The sequence below is a fragment of the Calliphora vicina genome, chromosome 2, assembly GCF_958450345.1.
Source record: "Calliphora vicina chromosome 2, idCalVici1.1, whole genome shotgun sequence".
In the NCBI taxonomy this organism is placed as follows: domain Eukaryota; kingdom Metazoa; phylum Arthropoda; class Insecta; order Diptera; family Calliphoridae; genus Calliphora; species Calliphora vicina.
This window is the reverse complement of record NC_088781.1, coordinates 129,000,197-129,019,738: the sequence shown is the minus strand read 5'-3', so window position 1 is coordinate 129,019,738 and position 19,542 is coordinate 129,000,197. Positions and strand designations below refer to the sequence as shown.

The following is a 19,542-nucleotide window of genomic DNA, read 5'->3' as shown; positions in this document are numbered from 1 at the left end:
TTTACGATCTGTGCAATACATTGTAAATAGAGAGAAAAACATTGTTTTATTGCAATGCCAGTCATGCATTCATTAATGCAAACTCTCTTGTTGTTATAGCTAGAAGTGTTTGAATTTCTTTTCTCTTTCTTTCTATCTATTTAATATTATTGCTCTTTCATGTACCAGAGAAATAACAGCTGTATGGTATTGCCAGTCTCTAATTGATTTACTTTTAATTATTTTAAGTCACTGAATTACAGATCAGTTGCAAATTCTTCATTTAATAAATTTCTCTGCTATTTATTTGAATACCCTCTACCCCCATTTATAAATAAAACTCTTTAACACAATTTCGATTTAAGTTTGTTTTTTTCAAATCCCATTTTCTGGAATCATTTTTATTTTTCAAACATCCTTCTTTTTTTCAATATTTATTCTTATTTTGCTACTTTTTCTCGCACACAAAACAAGCATTATTTGGTAAAATAGAAGTTCTCATATGTTAAGCAGATCTTAAGTATAGTTTTCTATTATTTTTTTGGCTTAAAAAACTATTATAATACATTAGGGGGTTTTCAGTTTTTCAATAAAAGTAAAACTATACTTTAGATGCTTAAAATAACATATGAAATTTAAATATTAGCTAAACTAAACTAAGGAACTAATTGAAATTCTTGGAAATTAAGAATTGCAATTAGTTTAATCTCATTTTTTTTTTAAAAATACATTAACAAGTCTTAGATTATAATTATTTGATTACGCATTTGATTACTGGACATAAGCAAGAGGTTAACTACATCAAAATCAACCATTTCAACACGATCTTTGTAGGAGGAGGAGGAGGAGCTGCAGGCCGTTGTTAAGATGCCTTTTACAAAGAGAAGAAGGTTGTTAGATTTCCATTGTTAATTGCTTGCTTCAAACTGCCAGGGTTTTTGGTTTTGGTTGGTTGTTTAATTTTAGGTTGACATTATTTTTTAATTTGTTTAAAGTATTACATTTGCTATTTACATTAAGCCATAGATAGTAAGTACTTGTATTTGACTAACTTAAATTAATTTAAAATTATTATTTTTTTAGTTTAAGGAATTGAATATTTTCTTAAAGAATACTATTAGAGGAATTGTTTGTAATGAAAGTGTCATAGTTTATGGGTTTTTAGGAACGAAAAGAAGAGTTTGTTAATTAGCCGGGTAGTAGGTTTGTAATGTTTGTTATTAATTTTTAACTATTTTTAACTATTTATGGTTAGATTACTTAATTCCATTATTAGTTTGTGGTTAATATCACTTAGTTTTATATTTAATTAATTAATTATTTTTAATCGTTTCAGTTTTAATCACATCGTTAATCCTTTAAACGTTAGCATTGTTCAAAAATTCTAGCATTAAACGCCAGAGTAGCATTTTTCTCATTCTTTTCGCTTTCTTACCTATTTGCTATCACCACTCTCACTCTCTTTCTAAATCTCTCAATAACACCTATCACAAAATCACAAATAATGCTCTCTGAGGTTTTCTCTGTTTGGGAGACACTTATCAGACGTACGTTTCTTTAGTGATGCTGTAATGGGAGTAGAAAAAAAAGAGAAAATTCATATATTAGCATTTCAGATACTTAATAATGACCATGGTAATTATAATATTGTGACAAATCATGGCTATGATCCACCTCTGATAATTCCTCATGGCCTTCATGTTGGTATTCCTCTTGTGGTTGGTACTCTTCATGGTTGTATTCTTCCTGTTTGTATTCTTCTTGTGGCTTGTATTCCTCTGCTGCTTCATGTTGATATTCCTCTATCTGTTTGTGTTCCTGCTCTTCGTGCTGATAGGCTTCTTCATGTTGATATTCCTGTTCGTGCTGCTCTTCATGATGCTCTGGATGATGTTCCTCATGTTCGATTTTCTTGTAATGGAATTCGGGTTCTTTGTAGCTGATATGTTTCTCATGGTATTCGGGTACATGTTTCTCAATGTGTACGGGCACTGGTTTGTCATAAGGTACTTTCACGGGATAGGGCACATGTTTCTCAATTTTAACTGGCACTTCCTTGATAACGGGATAGGGTGCGGGTACCTTAACCTTAACTTCATAGGGTACTGGTTTTTCAACATGCACTGGATAAGGACGATCATAAGGAACATGTACGGGATAGGGAATCTTCTTAATAACTGGTACTGGCACCGGCTTCTCAACATGATAGGGCACTGGCTTGTCCACATTATAGGGCACTGGCTTATCATAGTGCACTTTGACAGGATAGTGTTCAATCTTCTCCACTGGATATGGCTTGTCAACATTAACATGCACTTTAACGGGATAATGTACTTTCTTCTCAACTGGATAAGGAGCAGGTACATGTACTTTAACGGGATAATGTACTTTCTTCTCAACTGGATATGGTGCTGGTACGTTGACCTTAACGGGCACTGGACGATCATAATGAACATGTACGGGATAGGGTACCTTCTTTTCAACTGGATATGGTGCTGGCACTTCATATGGAACTTTAATAATCTCCTTTACCTCATAGGGAATATGCTTAATAACCGGATATGGTTTGGGTACTTTCACCTCATAAGGCACATGTACCTCTTTCTCCACCGGCACATGCACATATTTCTCTACGGGATATGGAGCTGGTACATTCTTAATGATTGTTATAACTTTCTCATGATGCTGTGGATAGTGATGATGGTGTACGGCATCGTATTTATGATGATAGTCACCAAAATGTAGACCACGCTTGGGCTTGGCCGAGTCATCTGACTCTTTGGCATCTGCGGATTTTTCCGCTTCTTTTACTTCGGGTTCTACTTTTTTCTCTTCAGCTCCGGCAGATTTCTTTTCATCTTCAGCGCGCGCATATGTGGTGGCTACCAGGAGTACCACTGCGAGCAGGTATGCGGTTCGCTACAGAGAGAGAGAGTAAGATAAAGAGAAAGGAGATTATTATAAAATAAATCATAGATATTTTAAATGATCTTCATTGAATGCTCAGATCTTTGAACTGAATTTAAGTGTTCTCCTAAAAGTGGAAAAGTTGAGTAGAATAAAAGGAGAGCAGAGGCTATCTAGATCTGCTTTCAGAATAAGCATGCTATAATGTTAATTGGATATTTCTTGTTTTAAACCTTGAGTTATTAAACTGAGAAACCCAGTTGGAGTGTGGTGGATCCCTTAATATTATTTTCTTATGAATAATTTGCTCTTTTTTAAATATTTTGAAAGTTTTACATTATAATCGAATAAATTTAATCGATTATTTGTATGAATAATCGAAATAAATAAATTCATTATTTAGTTTGAATTGACATCATCATCCCAGGGATAAAAGTGGTAAAATATTCGAATAAAACTATGCGAATAATCGAATAATTTTAACAAATAATCGAATAAAAATGAATTATAGTTAATTTTGAAAAAACATAACCATATTAATTTGGAATTAATTATTAGCGATTATTAATTTATTCGAATAATCGGACAATTTTAACGAATAATCGAATAAAACTTCTAAAATTATTTTGTTTTGTAAATTAAATTAATTCAAGCTATTTCTTTTTATTAGGTATGAATTTGATAAAAGATTCGAATAAAATTATTCGAATAATCAAATAACATTTTAGCGAATAATCGAATAAAATTAATTTTATAATGAATTTGGATATAGATTTGTATATGATAATTTTAAGCTTGAATAAGATAAAAGTTTCGAATAAACTTTTTCGATTAATCGAATCATTTCGGATAATTTCAACAATTAATCCAAAATAATTTCAAATTAAATCAAATGAAGAAGGGTTTTGTTTGTTTTAAGCTTGCGTGTTTTAAAAGAGTCGAAACCAATTATTCGATTAATTAAATTGTTTTAACGAATAATCGGTTAAAAATTATTTTTTATGAATTTTGAATTAAACTAGCAGTATTACAGCTTGAATGTGTTAGAATATTTGAATAAAACTATTAATTGGATAATTTTAACGAATAATCGAATAATTTTAACGATTAATCGAAAAGAAACTATAGAAATTATAATTTCAAATAAAATCAATTTAAGTGGCTTTTTGTTTGTTTTAAGCTTGCTTGTATTAAAAATTCGAATAAAATTATATTTTTTTTGAACGAATAATCGAATAAAATTATTTTTTTATGGATTTTGAATTTAAAGCTTGAATGTGAATAAATATTCGAATACAATTACATATCTGATTAATCGGATAATTTTAACGAATAATCGTTTAATTTTAACGATTAAACGAAAAGAAACTAATTAAATAATAATTTCAGATTAAATCAAATTAAGGATTTTTTTGTTTTAATCGAATAAAATTAATCGATTACTATACAATTTTATATCGAATAATCGAATAAAATTATTTCATTTTAAGGATTTTGAATTAAACTGGAAGTACTAAAGTTAAATGTATTTTTTCTGTTTTAGTCGAATAAAATTATTGGATTAATTACATTTTTTGTTAACGAATAATCGAATAAATTTTTTTCTAAAGGATTTTGATTTAAACTAGAAGTATCAAAACTTGAATGTAAAAAAATATTCGAATAAAATTATTCGATTATTGGATAATTTAAACGAATAATCGAATAATTTTAACGATTAATTGAAAAGAAACTATGGAAATTATAACGAATAATCGTTTAATTTTAACGATTAAACGAAAAGAAACACATGAAATAATAATTTCAAATTAAATCAAATTAAGAATTTTTTTGTTTTAATCGAATAAAATTATTGGATTAATTACATTTTATGTTAACGAATAATCGAATAAAATTATTTTTTTTTTTGGATTTTGAATTAAACTAGAAGTATCAAAACATGAATGTAAAAAAATATTCGGATAAAATTATTCGATTATTGGACAATTTAAACGAATAATCGAATAATTTTAACGATTATTCGAAAATGGAAATTATAATTTCAAATTATGTATTTTTTCTGTTTTAATCGAATAAAATTAATCGATTAATATAAAATTTTATAACGAATAATCGAATAAAATTATTTTTTTTAAGGATTTTGTATTGAATTATTTAAGCTTGAATGTGTTAAAATATTTGAAGAAAACTATTAATTGAATTTCAACGAATAATCGAATAATTTAAAATATTAATCGAAAAGAAACTATAGAAATTTTAATTTCAAATTAAAAAAATTCAAGTATGTTTTGTTTTGTTTTAAGAATCGACTACATTTATTCGATTAGTTAAAATATTTTTAACGAATAATCGAATAAAATTACCTTTTCTATGGTTTTTAAATTAAACTATTATTACTAAAGCTTGAATGCGAAAATATATTCGAATAAAATTATTCGAATAACCGAATTCTTTTAACGAATAAACGATTAAAATAGCATAAATTACGATTTTTTTCTAAAATGATTTTCATTTTTTTAAAAAAAATTAACGAATAATCGAATAAAAACATTTTTTTATGGATTTTGATTTGAGTAGCTTGAAGGTGAAAAAAATATTCGAATAAAATTAATCGAATAATTTTAACGAATAATCGATTAAAATTGCATAAATTACGATTTTTTTTAAAATGATAGCGTTAAAATAGCATAAATTATGATTTTTTTCTAAAATGATTTTCATTTTTTTAAAAAAATTAAAATTATTCGATATACTAAAATTTTATTAACGAATAATCGAATAAAATTATTTTTTTGTGGATTTTGATTTAAAGTATGAGTAGCTTGAAGGTGAAAAAAATATTTGAATAATTTTAACGAATAATCGATTAGAATTGCATAAATTACGAATTTAATTATTGCTATTTTGTTTTAGCAAAATCTGTTAAATTATTCGATTAATCGAATTTAACTTTATAAAGATTTCAAGTTAAAAGTTGTTGATTTGTAGAGGAATTTTCTTTGTAGCACTGATAACTCCTTTAAGCTGGATATTTGCAAAAGCAGGCCTTGATAATTTTTAATTTTTTTTTTGACAATTTTTCTTTTAACTGAGCCTCTCATTTAATTTTGTATTTTAGTTTTGATCCTTTCAATGTCTTATTTTTTAGGGATTTTTTTTTAATTAAATTTTTTTGTTTTTTAGCACTTTGTCCATAACTTTAATGTCCTTTTGTGGGACATTTTTGCATTGAACACTTTTAAAGTCCTTTAGGACTTTACTCACCATCAACTGCATGGCGTTGATTTATTTATTATATTTTTTCAAAAGAAATCTGTTTTATTTAATCCAGGTGTTGTTGAAATATATATGTAAGGTAATCCACAATATCCTTTTATAATATGGTACAGGCTGTTAGAAGGCAAACACAGTAAGTAGTAACACACATGAAAATAGATAGAAACAAAACAAAAGTGTTAGAAAACAAACTTTTTTTTAAATTTTTTTATTTTTCTTTTTTTTGAATTTAACTGATTTTTAAGGCTTTTTTCAATTACTTTTTACGTCCGAGCCGCACGCAAACACTAAGGAACGCACACGTAGTGTGTAGGAAAATAAAACTATGCGCTTTGCTTTGCTATGCTGTGTATAGCTGCACAATAAACTATTTAATGATATCAACTCCACAGCGACCAGTTACTTTTATACCATCGAACATAAAACTAAAATAAACAGCCAGCACCAAAATCCAAAACCATGAAATGTAAGACGAAAGTAAAGCAGCTCAAGTTGCTTTCAATGAAACAGAAATCAACACACACTCACACAAACCATAACGAAAAACAGCAGACATTTTTGCATTTTGTAAAACATATTTTCCACCAAAATATCTCTCAAATTATTGTGTTGGTTACGACGAGTGTATAAATAGTTATTAAGTATTAAACCCTCACTCTTATTCAATAGCTCCTCTCAAGCATATGTGTTTTATTGTGGCCCATGTAAATCTTCATGTACATTCTCTTATTTAGAGTAGTTTGTTTTTTTGGTGGGTTTTGGTTGGGTTTGAATTTTACTTGATTTGAATTTTATACTTCCGTTGGTCGTCAGTTGGTTTCTTTTTTAAGTTTTCCATGATTATTATAAAACAGTTTTTTTATTTTTCATTTGCTGGCTGCTTTATTGTGGGGTATAGTTTTTCTTTTCCTTGGGTTACTTTTGTTACGATCTGTTTTACTTTGTTTGTTTTCGATTTCGAGAAGAGTTTCATTATTGTAGCAAATTACATATTTCTAAGTTCTTGTAAATTTGAGCTGCGATGAGCTGTTGGTTGTGTGGTATGGTGTGGTGGTGGTGTTGTAACTTGAGTAGTTGTTATGTCTTTTGTTGGCTGTTACAAAATCTTGGTGTGATAGTGACTGGTTTTTGTGTTATTGCAAGAGGCTTTTCGACAATGACTTTTGCATTTTCATTTCCTCGATGATGGTGTGGTGGTGGTGGTTGTTTTTTTTTTGCATAATTTGTTGTAGTTGCAGAAAATAAGGTAATTTTCTAGGAAAAAAACAAATAAATTGCAAATTGTTAAAGTCATAATTTCTAGCAAGACATCATAATCAAGCAGTTTCTTTCAACAAAGTATTTAATTTTTTTTAATTGTGCGTCTTTAATGATGGTGATGAAAATGTGTTGAAAATAATTTAGAAAGTTGTTCTGAGTATTTGGTAGACTTAAGATATAATTAAGGAAGATCTGAAATATTTCTTCAATAATACAATTTCAATTATTATGTATGACAGTAAAAGGCGAATGACCTTTACAACCCTACAAAGTAGGTGGTAAAGCAGAGTTCAAATTAAATAATTTACTTTGGTTCATTTTCAGCAAAAATCATTTTGTTTTATTCGATTATTTAATAAAATTATCCGATTATTCGATTGTTTTTGTCAGTACAATACAATATCAATTATTATTTATCCCAGAAAAATCCAGATGACATTTTGATCCCCACAAAATAGATGATTAAACACAGTTCGAATAATAATTAACTAAATTTTATTCGACTATTCAATAAAATTATCCGATTATTCGAATATTTTTTTAATATTCAAGACTTATAATCTTTTACTTTTCCAAAACCAACCGTATATTAATTTCATTCGATTATTCTGAAATATTTTTCAATTGTTCGAATAATTTTAATCGAATAATTTTATTCGATTTTTTGCTGGTTTTGCTAAAATATCTAAATAAAATTGATTTAGTCGTGGAAAAAATCATAATTTATATATAATTTATTCGATTATTCAATAAAATTATCCGATTATTCGTATATTTTTGAATATTCAAGACTTATAAAGTTTTGTTTTTCCGAAACAAACAGTTGATTATTCCTTAATATTTTTCAATTATTCGAATAATTTTAATCGAATAATATTATTCGAATTTTTCCTGGTTTTGCTATAAAATCTGAATAAAATTTCTCGCAATAATATAGTTGAGTAAAAAATCATTATTTATATTGATTTATTCGATTATTTGTTAAATTTATCCGATTATTCGACATTCATAGCCAAATTAGGTGTTCTTGTTCAGATACCTACAATATATTAATTTCATTCGATTATTCTTAAATATTTTTCAATTATTCGAATAATTTTATTCGAATTTTTGCTGGTTTTTGCTAAAAATTTTGAATAAAATTACTTACATTGATGTAGTTGAGGAAAAAATCATAATTTATATTGATTTATTCGATTATTCAAAAAAACATTCCAAGCTAATATGGTTATGTTTTTCCAAAATTAACAATTATTACATTTTATTCGATTATTCGTTAAAAATTATTTCAATTGTTCGAATAATTTTATTAGTTTATTTTAAATCACTCATGTTTAGTACAAACAAAGATACTTAATATGATTAATCTTAAAAAAAAATTATAATTTGTATGTTTTTTTTTCTTATTCGTTGAATTTTATTTTACTAATCGATTAATCGAATAATTTGTTTCGAAACTTTTACCTTACTCAAGCAAAACATTAGCATATATTTTTCCAAATTCAACATTAAATTAATTTTATTATTCGCTTAAATGTTATTCGATTATTCGAATAATTATTTTCGAATCTTTTATCAAATTCATGCCTTATACAAAGAAAAAGCTTGAATTAGTTTAATTTCTCAAAAAAAATATTTATGAGGTTTTATTCGATTATTCGTTAAATTTATCCGATTACTTAAACAATTTTGAACGAACATTCAAAGTTAGTATGATTATGGTTTTCCAAAAACAACAGTAATTAAATTTTTTTTCTTTAAAAATTAATTAAGTTTTCGAATAATTTTATTCGAATCTTTTCATACAGTCAAGCTTAATACAATTATTATGTCATAATTAAAGAAATATTCATATTTGGTGGTATTTAATGTGATTAATCATTAATATCCGATTATTCGAAAATATATTTTTTGAATCTTTTGATTTTGTTTTTCCTAAATCAAGAATCATTAAAATTTATTTGTTTAATCGAAAAATTTTATTCAGTTCTGTTCTTCCAAAATCAAGAATCTTTAACATTTATTCGTTTAATCACAATAATGCTTAATACAATGACATTTCTTACTTTGATTTAATTTTCGAATTATTCATATTTTGTGGTATTTTATTGTGGTAATCATTAAAGATATCCGATTATTCGAATATTTTTTTCGAATGTTTTGGTTTTATTTTTCCAAAAATCAAGAATAATGAAATTTTATTCGATTATTCGTTTATAATTATTCAATTATTCGAATTATATTCGAATCTTTTGTACGTTTTATTTATGTTATGAATCATTAAATTTAAATTTATTCGATTATTCGTTAAGAATTAATTAAATTATTCAAATAATTTTATTCGAAACTTTTAACTTTTCTTACTTAAATTTAATTATAGATTTTTTCATATTTTTTTTGATAGTTTATGCGATTAATCGTTTTGTTTTTCCATAATCAAGAATCATTAAAATATATTCGTTTAAGTAATATTTTTTTTAATTATTCGAATAATTTTATTCGAATCTTTTAACAGAATCAAACTTAATAAAAGGAAATGTCTAACTTGGATTTAATTTAAGAATTACTCATATTTAATCGTTACCATTATCTGATTATTCGAATAATTTTTGCTTTAATTTTTGTTTTTAAAAAGTCAAGAATCATTAAATTTTATTCGCTTAACATTTTTTTAATTATTCGAATAATTTTATTCGTATCTTTTAACAGAATCAAGCTTAAAAAAAGAAATTTCCTACTATGATTTAGTTTTGGAATGAAATATATTTTGTGGTATTTTATGCAAATAATCGTTAACATTATCGGATTATTCGAATAATTTTTGTCAGGAATCTTTAAAATTAATTTAATTGTTTAATTGTTCGAATAATTTTATTCGAATCTTTTTGCAAGTTCAAGCTTGATCATATTTTTTTCGAAACTAATAAGAAACTAATTTTATTCGATTACATTTAAAAAACAAGTAAGAAAGTATGGTCGGTCAAGCCCGTCCATATAATACCCTACACTAAGTAAAAGAGCAAAAATATTTTTCTTTTAAAATTTCAATAATTTATACTTTTGAGTGACTTTCGGAAGTGGGCCTTATATGGGAGCTATAACCAATTATGGACCGATCACCATGAAACTAGGTCGTGTGATTTATGTCTATATGAAAGTTTACTATGTTGAATTTTGTGAGTATACCAACATTTTTAAGCGATTTATGCACGTTAAAGTGATTTTCGGAGGCGGGTCTATATGGGAGCTATGACTAATTATGGATCGATCGTAACAAAATTTAGTGACGTGAATTTTGTATATATAAAACTTATTTGGAGCGCAATTTGTGGAGATACATTTATAAATTAAACATTTATGACCGATAAAGTCCAATTTCGGAAGGACATTTGTATGGGGGCTAGGTGAAATAATGGACCGATTTCAGCCAGTTTCAATAGGCTTGGTCCTTGGGCCGAAAAAAATAATATGTACCAAATTTTATCGAAATATCTTCAAAATTGCGACCTGTACTCTGCGCACAAGGTTTACATGGACAGCCAGCCAGCCGACCAGACGGACGGACATCGTTTAATCGACTCAGTCTAAGTCGATTGGTATACTTTAAGGTGGGTGTTAGACTAATATTTTTGGGCGTTACAAACATCTGCACAAACGCATAATACCCTACCCACTATGGTGGTGCAGGGTATACAAAATAATTTTTCGATTAATTCTATTCGAATATTTAATGGTTTTGATAAAAAGTCTGCATAAAATTAAATTACTTTACTTTGTAGTTGTATTCGATTATTCCTAAATAATTTTAATAATTTTTTTCAAATAGATATATTATCATATTAACAATAAATTAATTTTATTCGATTATTCTTACAAATTTTTAATTATTCGAATATTTAATAGATTTTCTAAAAAATAGAATTATTTAATTGATTAATTTCGAATTTTATTCGATTCTCATTCAAAATTATCCCAATATTTGAATAATTTTATTCGAATATTTTTGCACATTCAAGCTTAATAAGGTTATGTGGATTTAATTGTTTAAAAAAATCCTAATTAATATACGTTTATTCGATTAATCGTTAAATTGATCGGATTATTCATTAACATTTATTCGAATTTTGCCAACATTCAAGCTTCACATTATAATGTTTTCCAAAATCGAAAATAAATTAATTTTTAACGATTATTCTTAAACATTTTACAATTATTTGGATAATTTTATTCGAATTTTTCAGCAAACTCAATCGTAATGCGATTATGTTTATCTAAGATCGATTATACGGATGTATTTCATTATTCAAATACAAAACTAAAACAAATTACTTACAATTACTTATTAGGTTAGAAATCTCAACCTATATCTAAGTTCGTTACATTACAACTACCCTTCCATCTAAAAGTTAGAGCAAAGAATATAAATAATATATACTTTATATTCTTTGGTTAGAGCTTTTGGTAAAGAATTCTCTCAGGACAAGGTAATGTTCTCGATTTGTCTCTTTTATATCGATCGATACAGAGAGACGAATATATTTTCAATGAAGTTTTATATAAAATGACAAGTTGAGCGACAAATTCTTTTGATATATTTTCGATATTTTCTTGATTCCTTCTTGGCCTCAAAAGATGAGCAGTTCTTTTAGCTCGGAATCCATATGTTGCCAGAAAGATGGGAAAAGGTTATAGCATACAATGGCCAATACTTTGAATAAATTTATATTGTACAAATGTTTGAAAATAAAAGTTAAAATTTTTAAAAAATTCTGCAATTTTTGGATGCCGTTTTCTGTTCTAAACGTTTTATAATTTAGCACAGAAAGCAACAGGTCTTGTTATTTATTACGATTTTTGTTGAACTTTCAATTGATGGCCAATTTCGATTGATTGAAAGGATTTATATTGAAATAGTAAAAGTTTGACCTTTTGACCCTGCTAAGCCAACTAGTTTCTGGAAAAATTTTAAATTACCACCTTCAATTCTTTAAGCAAATCTTTATTTGAACAACTTTTTATCATCCATTTTTTTTTACTACAAGTTGTTTACATGACATTTAAATTAAAAATATGTTAATTCATATTTTATGTTGCTGTTAACCTGCAAGAAGTAATATATTTATTTTATTTTTAGTTTTAATCTTTAATTTTATTGACAAATTACAACATCTTCTCTAGTTTTTTTTTCATACAATAATAAAACGAATAATATAAATAATACACAATAAAATAAATAAGTATGTTAATTTGAAACATTTATAAGAAGACAACTATTGTTTGATTCATTTAATTTATGTTGTTAGTTTTAAATTAAATAAAAATATGAATATAAAAGCTTGTAGTAAATAAATAAACCAACTAACTAATATGCATTTAAATATTCTCCATTGAAACTAACAAAACAAAAAATCTGAATTATATTACTGCCACAATTTCCTTTGTAATGATAAATTATAGTTTTGGCACAATTAAAACCACCTTCTTTTGTATTGAGCGCAATCGAGATATTTTAGCTTTTTAGCCTTCATTCAGTGTTTGTAAGATCAAACCCATTGCTGTGTAGTCTTATTGGAGCAGACTGATCTTACAGTTGAGAGAAGCTGTTTGGCGGTTTGTTTATTTTTATTTTTTTTTGCGGAAAGTTGAAAGATTTTTAGTTGTATTCATAATTGTTAGTTGTTACATTATTTATTGCCTTTAAAAGAAAGACAGTTTGTGTTATACTCATTTTTTTTGTTTCACTTTTACTTAATGCCAGAGAAATATTTTAATGATCTGTTTAGTATTTCTTCAATATTTCCACAGAGTTGTTTTACTAAATTGTGATAGTTTGTTATTGAGAATATGTGGGGAAGTTGGGTTGTAATTGATACAGGCGGAAATAGTTTAATCGGTTATTTGAGACGCTATAAAATGCTGAAGTTATCATCAGTTTAAACTGTTTTTATTAGTTTATTTAAGAGAATCTGGGATCGATTGATTGAATTTATAATATAGTTTGGTCCTTATACATTTATCAATGCATAAGCAATAAATTATATCAATAATTGCGAACTGCACTGTGATAAAACGGTATACAGATGGTAGAAGATCACCCAGATGGAAAGAACATTATGATCGGAATTATTACAGAAACTAGAGCATGTCTCTATACAACTCCTTTATAAAAGTATCATTTTCTTACATTTTTCAATAATTGATCTCCAGTTTGTTTAGACTGGACAGTTTGTGTAAGGGAATGGAGCCATGGAAATATAACCATATACGGACAGCACTACGTGATAAAAGACCCCTGTCTCCTAGTTTTGCTCAAAGTCATTCACTTTTTTTTATGGGCCCTTAAAGATTTGGAGCCACGGTGTAATTTTTGCAAAAAAGTGATAATTTTCTCAGGCTCATATCTTGCAAACAGTTCGGAATTTTGATTTACTATCTGAGGTAGCTCTTGTCATAGAGAACAAAACTTGTGAACATATAAAATCAAAAAACTTTATCTTCAAGATCAAAATCACAATAAACGTTCGTGTTGCCCTGTGTTAGCCAACTTAAGTTAATCTTCACATTTTCAAGTTTTATTAAATAAACATCATAAATGTCTACCGATCTCTTTTATTTTAAAAAAAAACCCCACTACGCAGTTAATAAATGACCCTGTAGCTAATACAATGACAGTTTAACCTAATAGCTGATATTGTTTTAGGTTATTGTCAGTTCAATACAATGAATAGCTAGAGCTCTGCCCTGAAACTAATTCCAATTGATAAATATTTTGATGTTTTATAATTCCATTCAAATTTTATTTTTATAAACTACTCCTTAGACAATGAATCACTGCCAAAGTTGAGTCTTTTAAATATTTAAAAAAAATTGTTTAGGGGAGAGCTTTTAATGTTTTTAATATCCATTCTTCACAGTAAATCAGGCTGTATTCGGTGATAAAGTGTGGAATATTCGCATCCAAGTGCTCGATCGTTTCGTAGGGCTTTAAATATTCACATGAACATGAGGTGGTCAGTTAACAGATCCATTTCTTGAAATTATTCGTTTGCCAAATGTTTCTTTCACTAAATTGATTGTATCGATTCAATTCAATTCCTATAAGAGTTGAATCTTATAAGCCTCAAACCAAGTGCACGTGAAAGTTTAATTCTTGAACGCGATGACAAATAGACACAGTTCATCATCAAAAATAAACTGGTCCGATCGTGATAAAAGTTTTAGTTTTAGAAACTCAATATTACGTAATATAATCTTTATTTATTAACAAAACTCAATGAAATTGAGTCAACCATTTTTAAATTTGTCATTCTGAATACCAAAGTGTTAAGAAACTTCTAAAAAAGGTCAAAAGAAAATCCCGCAATTCCTAAAAAATTGGAACGAAAATCCCAAAAATTATATTTTTTACAATTTTGCCCATAGGATCACATCGGGGCTGGGAAAATACTTTAGAGATAAATAGGAAACACATCAAGGTTTCCAAAGATGTTTTCCGTTTTCCGATCCCAGCTTTCGGATTTCAGAACATGTGACCCAAAGTTGAAATTTTGATAAAAAAAATAGGTCAAATTCCGAAGGGCGTAGGGGCGACATATTAAAAATTGTTTTTTTCCAAAATATTCTCCGTAAAAATACCTTACAGAAAAACAGAAAATTTTTATATGTTCTTAAAGAAAGTTTTTTTTTAATAAAAAAAGAGTTCGCGAAAACACAGCAAAAATCTAATATTTTTTGAATTTTTAAATTGAAAATCGTTTATTTTTGGAGCATAATCGATATTGCTCTGAAATCTTTTGTATATTATTGGTAATTTAGTTGTCTAACTAACAAATGAAATTCGAGTCCATTCGGTGGAAAAAGGTAGGGCAAAATTTTAATTTTTAAATGTTTATTACTCGGAAATTATAATGCATGTTTTTCACGACCTAGCGCTTTCCAAAAATATAAAAATCTTTGAAATCGGATGTGAAACAAAAAATGGCAAGTGTTTAAAAATTTTACATGTCTAAGGTACCCTACTTTGAACTTCCATAGCACCGCTACCGGAGCATTTTTGGGTCCCATTTTAATAACTTAAACTCGAATACTCCTTGTCTACGCCTACACTTCTTGTCTATCCCGATCGGACTAACCGTTTAGAAATGCCATATTTATTTCCAAAAAATGTTGATTCTGCCCCACTGTGCGGTGCTAACCATCAATCGCTTGTTCTGTGCGCTCTGTACAGCGTCTGTCGGGATGTATAATCGTTAAGATTAAACATATTGCTAAACAATCCATAGTTTCTCCAGTTAATCACTATGATGGACTATTATGAGCTCCTGAAAATGCACGTAATGCCCGATGAGTTTGTCGAATTACACCATGTTTTTCAAAATAAATTTACAAATGTTGCTCTGGCATCAGTCTATTCATGATAAATTGCTAAACCAAACTAACCTCTAAACAATTGAAAATTGTCAAATCAGCAATCATAGAAAACTGTATTGCTAATTTAAATTTCTCCGCCTCTAAAAAACCACCTTTTATAAGGCTGGACTTGGAAGAAAGACCAGATTTAATTTAACGAATTTAAAATTCAACTTTAATATACTCAAAGGCATCAAGAGACAAACATTTTCTACTAGTTTCTATATCACAAAATTGTTTACTAATAAATTCTCACTACTTAGGTTTTTGACAACTGAGTTAGGTAATTAGAATGGAAACTCAAAGCAAACAATTACACATACGAGTTTATTTTTTTTTGTTTTCACATAGTTTTTTTTCTAATGCATTTTCGCCACTTAGGTCTTTGTGAACTGAGTCAAAGGGATTCCGATCTATGTGTATTTATCAGTGGTTAGGTCTTTGACAGGAGAGTTTCCATTCTATGTTTATTTCTATCATATTTCTATCAGACAGCTCAAAAATCTGAAAAAGTAAAGAAGAAAGCAAGTAAAAGAGTCTTGTATACCCTTCAAAAAAAAATATTTACAAGCGTAAAGACAGCTATGTTGTCGACACCAACACTTATAATAAATTCGCCTTGGACTCTGACAATTTTAAAATTTTTCTGACATGTGGTCCTTTTATGTAGCTCTAATCGCCAACATATCACATTATTCCCATTCCATACCTGTCTGGAAGGACTTAAGGTTTCTGAAGTATCATCTAGAAGCGTTATAGGCATTGTGTGAACAAGAACAGCCAGCTTACGATCATTTCGTGGTACGAGTATATGTCCTTAATCTTTATTATATTTCTTTTTTCCATGATTTATTGTATCCGATTTTGTTTGTGAAAATTTCATAATTTTTTTACACGACTTTTTGATGAAATGAAAATATGTGTAAAAAATCATACTAGTTATTTAAGAAATCATTAATAAATGTTATGAATTGAATCGAATGAAATCAAGTCATACTATTTATGTCGAAACTTTTGTCTGTGCAGAAATAAAATTTGTTACGATTTCAGACATGAATCATACATGTAATTATATACTCGTACATTTACATTAAATCTATTGCGTCTTTCTCATATTGAAAAAAGTTTGAAACAAATTTTATAAACAATTTTGTAAATAAATTTTAATTCATACAGTTTATGTAGAAATTCATTTCAGATATGCCACAAATTAAGTTGAAAAAGACTCAGTTTTCTAATTTCAGAGATACGCTAAACATTGGCATTGATTTATTTTGCTCTCACTTCCTATATACATATGCTTCGGAAGTTTTCAATAGCTCTCGTACGTCTAGAATGCTCATAGGACGAGATTGCGTTTTCACTTGTTGCCTGCTTTTACACTGAAATATAAGTTTTTCTCTCATGCTCATACAAGCACAAATTAAGATTGTGTCTGTGTGTCTAGCCATGATATAAATCTCTCTTTTTTATACCCTTCACCATCGTGAGAAGGGTATATATATGTAAGTTTGTCATTCCGTTTGTAATTTCCACAATATAATTTTCCGACCCTGTAAAGTATATATATTCTGGATCCTTATAGATAGCGGAGTCGATTAAGCCATGTCCGTCTGTCTGTCTGTCCGTCTGTTTGTTGAAATCAATTTTCTGAAGACCCCAGATATCTTCGGGATCCAAATCTTCAATAATTCTGTCAAACATTCGAGAAGTTTCCTATTTAAAATCAGCAAAATCGGTCCACAAATGGCTGAGATATGAAGAAAAAAACCAGGACAACATCGATCTTTTACATATTTTTGACCTATATCTGGATTACTAAGACATTAATATATCAATATGGATATCTAATGATAGATATTTCAAAGACCTTTGCAACGACGTATATAAGACCTAAAATGGGTCAAAATCGGAAAAAATAATTTTTAACGCGAAATTTTTTTTTCACAAAAAAAAAATTGTAGAAACAAAAACAAATTTTTAAAATTAAAAAAAAATTTTAAATTTAAAAAAAAAATTTTAAATAACACTTCGAAAATTTTTTTTCCAAAAAATTAAAAAAACAACTTTGGAAAAAAAAAATAAATTTTGTTTACCTAAAAATATTTGAAATTTGTATTTTGAAGTATAATTTGGTGAAGAGTATATAAGATTCGGCACAGCCGAATATAGCTCTCTTACTTGTTAGTCGTGATTTAGTGAAGACCAAATATATATATGCTATATCTAATATATTGATGCTATACTCTCAGAGTGTTCAATATGTTTTGTATTATGCATTAAACACATTCCAGACAACAAATTCTGCTGGTTGCAGTTGTAGTCGTGTGGCAGCTACTGAATTATTTTAAAGACGACAGCTACAAAGTAAACAGCTGATTTATAATTCAGTGGTGCCACTTTAATAAAAAATAACCGTACAAAATTACAAACTTATTAAGATTGAAACAATTATTTTGAGTAAAAATAGATATATGGTTATAATTAATTATGTACCTGTTATTAATTTATTTCAATATGGTTCAATAAACGTGTGCATTTGAAGTTGGTAGCCTGCTGTCTTGAATGTGTTTAATGCATTAAGCGATAAAGAGAATATGATTGTTTTCTAAATTTTAATTTTTTGAAGCCTTAAGTTAGTTGTTTAATAGGTCTGAATAAATAGTAACTCAAACACAGGGATGGAAAATTAAATTTAAAGTTATTAAGATATTAAAATAATATTGAAAGATTATTTTTTCAGAGTATTCAAATTTAAAATTTTAATTATCTTCATATCAGATCAAAAATATGTCAAATGTAGTCTTTAGGTTTTTTTTGCTTATATTTCAATCATGTATGTAAGTTATTTAGGGGATTCGAAAAATTGATTTCAACATACAGATGGTTCGTTATCTATAACGATCCAAAATGTATGTACTTTATGGGGTCGCAAATGAAAAATGTAGAATTCAGAAACGTAATGACAAAACTTAACACTCATGATGAAGGGTATAAAAAGTATGATCGTATCAACTAATCCATCCCTGCTCAGTCAATTATTAAAGTATAGATAAAATACTGTTACGATTTTACCTTTTAAAAACGGTGGGTTTATTTCCTTTAACTCTGCGGTTGGGTGGTCAGTTTACTAACCACATTTTCTATAGTCTTTAAAATATAGTTTATTGGCATCTATTGCCATTTTGCTAAACAATTATATTTTTTGAAGTCATCGTTTATGATTTTTTGCAAAACTTTGCCATCAGGGTGATCTAGTTAGATAAATATATTAATTTGAAAATGTTGTAACAATCAGTTATTTTAAGAGACTTTCACACATTCAATAAAAAAAGTATAAAGTGTTTATTGTTCACCGAATTCAGTGTTACTTTGATATTTCGGTTGTTTGGTCAGAAAATTTAGTCAAAAATATTCGATTTCAAAAAAATTTATACGAAACAAAAATTTTTATAACAGTTATTTTTAATGCCAACCTCTAAGGCGGTTAGTAAACTAACCACTTCACTCCACAAAAAACCTTGGAATGGGGTGGTTTATTCATGTTTTGATTTTTAATTTTTGATTAAAGTAAAAATGCAATTGTTTTGATTTTAAACTTATACACAAAAAAGCGTGGCTGAAAAGTTAAATAAACGTAATTCATTTAATTGCAAATAAAAGCGATCAGTAGTTTAACAATTGTAACAACTCTTTATTTATTTAAATTTA

The 19,542-nt window shown here is 27.5% G+C and overlaps 1 protein-coding gene and 1 pseudogene across 1 annotated transcript in view; one reads left to right on the top strand and one right to left on the bottom strand.

Annotated features, from left to right (window-relative positions):
• Nucleotides 1-19,542, top strand: part of Ance-3 — a 250,436-nt gene that overhangs the window by 21,219 nt on the left and 209,675 nt on the right. The window lies entirely within an intron of this gene.
• On the bottom strand, nucleotides 720-16,594 carry LOC135952642 (uncharacterized; annotated as a pseudogene).